At 42.6% G+C, this 2,913-nt stretch overlaps 1 protein-coding gene across 1 annotated transcript in view; it reads right to left on the reverse strand.

Annotated features, from left to right (window-relative positions):
- mpped1 (metallophosphoesterase domain containing 1) overlaps positions 1-2,913 on the reverse strand; it is an 84,683-nt gene that overhangs the window by 75,187 nt on the left and 6,583 nt on the right. The window lies entirely within an intron of this gene.

Genomic DNA, 2,913 nt, shown 5'->3' on the forward strand with positions numbered 1-2,913 from the left:
TATTCTGTTGTGTACAGTATGGTCTTTACTTTGCTCTAGAGATATGAAATACTACACTGAATTGATAAAAATCCTTTAAATCCCTGTCCCTGGTATGTGAGGTTTGCACATTTGTGTCGCCCATACAAAATGGATTCAGCTGTGCAGCTCATTTTCAGGGGATGTGGCGGCTGCTGAGATAACGGTGATGCTGAAGATACAGGTGATAATTTGGGGACAGGCAGCTTTTGGCAAAGTCTACCTGGACCGCCAGGCGATGTTGCCTTGCCATCTCAAGTCCTCATTCACTGCAACCTCACACGCTGACAGCACACTGATGTGACAGATACACATTTCACACTTCCCGCCGCGGTTGTTTTGTCATGGGCAAATCCCAGCATGCTCGGTGAATGGGTTTTACATTAATTGTGTGTTGTGTGTGCACACAGGTTGATGTGTATGCAGGTGTGTGTGTGCATGCTGAAATGTGTTTCTGTCATGAATGTGACAGCGACAGCCCCTCACACTGCCAGTGTGAGACAGAAAGATATATTAGCAGATGTTGCGGAATTACAGTTTCAACTTTCTGTCACCGTTTTGGCATGGAGGGGTGGGGATGCAAAGACGGAGCAAATGTTAATTTAATTCATTCTCAATATTGATCCACTATGGAGAAATTACAATTAACACTGTTAAAAAACTGTGTTATTATACAGTACACACAGGCCTGAAATACACACACATGCTCAGGTCCTATTCATACACAAATGGAGAGATGTCAGAGATTGTGTGTGTGTGTGTGTGTGTGTTTGTGCGTGTGTGTGTGTGTAGGCGCAAAGCTTATTTCATGTAATACAATGATGGCTAAAACTAACGTCACAGGTCTTATGTTGACAACTTGGACGCAGTTATAGGAAACTCCGAAGGCAGCCGTAATATTTACCTAGCGTTAGTAAGCTAGGCTAACGCTGATGCGGTGACGTTAGCAAACATCAGCGTAGCGTTAGCTAGCTGTCTAAACTTGTAAAAAGCCGCACAATATCCCCCCTGAACTGTGTTTCACTTTCTCTCCAATATTATAATCCACATAATAAAGACAGCTGGACTCGGTCGAGACCAAAAGTCATATTGGGCAAGACCAGTGGCCGAGTCCGAGACAAGTCTGAGTCCAAATACTACAGAGTCCGAGACAAGTCTGAGTCCAAATACTACAGAGTCCGAGACAAGTCTGAGTCCATAGAAAAACGGTCTTGAGTCCGGACTCGTGTCCAAGACCGCACTAGAGTACTACAGCCCTGCTCCATACTTTTGTCCATACGGGGACTTGAACCAGCGACCCTCCGGTTCCAAATCCAACTCACTACGGACTGAGAAAGGAGAGCGTGACATATAATGTGCATGCTAAGGAGAACATGTCATTCTTCTGGTCTGGACCCACAGCCCGCTCCTCTGGCATTGGTTTCATCTACTACACAGTCATAACTATCTTATTAAATTATATGTTTGATAAACTTGTTAAAATGTCCTTAGATTTTACTTTTCCAACATTCCTTTTTTTTTTAAGATTATTTTTTCAGGTTTTTTTCCCTTTATTAGATAGAGACAGTGGATAGGTATGTGAAAGGGGGAGAGAGAGAGAGCGAGAGACGGGGGGATGACGCGCAGCAAAGGGCCGCAGGCTGGACCCGAACGCGGGCCGCTGCAGGACTCAGCCAACATGTGGCGAGCGCACTTACTCAGTGAGCTATAGGCCGCCCCGACCTCCAACTTCCTGAGCATCAATTCATTGCACTTCTCAGCAACAGATCCGACCCTGCCCCGCCTCCTCCCGGAAATGAATATGGAAATGATTTTTAAATTTGGCCTTGGTGTCATTCTTTGTCCAATCACAACGGGTTATCAAAAAAAAAACGGGTGACAAAAATACTTCTTGTGACGTTGGAGGTGCTGATCGTCGAGGTGGAGGCAAGAATTTTTTTTTCTGTTTGGAGGTTTGTCATCTTGGCAGTGAATGCACCAACCAATGACAGAAATAAAAAAAGGTCCAATGTCGAAGTGGAAATCAAGCCAATAGTGGCAGCGCCACACCAGATACAGAACAACATGCCAGTGTCAGTCCAGGTTACAAGTTATAAGCAGTTTGAACTCACTGATGTAGTGTAATTTATTTTCTAAGTGTAAGTACTCTTAGTGAAACTGAAACGGGTACTCGGTTCAGAGGAGGAGAGGTTAGTGAGACCAGCGTCTCCACGGCAGGTGACAACGCATGGATGAAATAATGAAATAGTAACTAGGACTACAGTAACAGAGATATGTGCAGAATCAACGCAATCAAGACGGCCCAGTGTTTGGTTGACACCATGTTCACTTACAAATCATCCACAGGCTCAATTACACATTACATGAGTTTCCTCCACCCCCCGACACAGATTTTTTCCTGAGGGGATGGATCCATGTGTCCAACCTTCTATAAGCCATGGATCTCTGAGATTCTACAACTACACATACTATTTTATTTCTCCATGCGGATCTTATTGTTGCGCAGTGAGTAAGATATTTCATTCATCTGAAATAAGGAGGATGACTGAAATATTTTCTAAGTGGATTTTTAATTTATTTCCCGTCCTCATGTTTAACAGAGGTTAAGTAGCTGTGAAGTGAAGTGGAAACATAATTTTGTAATGTTTGGAGATTTTCTGCACTTTTCAGTTTGAATTCGCGACGGTCCGCACATTTTTACGTCAAGTTAATTTTTTATACATCACAAATTGTAAAAGGATCAACCACTAAGGTATGCTTATGCTTATGTTTATAAACTATACAAATAGGCCAAAGTAAAAGAAACTGATAAAAGTTCCAAACATGCATGGAGGCATTAAAATATAGCATTTTGAAAATCAAATTTGTCAATTATCAATATAGTGAAACATTAAG

The sequence above is a fragment of the Etheostoma cragini genome, chromosome 23, assembly GCF_013103735.1.
Source record: "Etheostoma cragini isolate CJK2018 chromosome 23, CSU_Ecrag_1.0, whole genome shotgun sequence".
NCBI classification, from domain to species: domain Eukaryota; kingdom Metazoa; phylum Chordata; class Actinopteri; order Perciformes; family Percidae; genus Etheostoma; species Etheostoma cragini.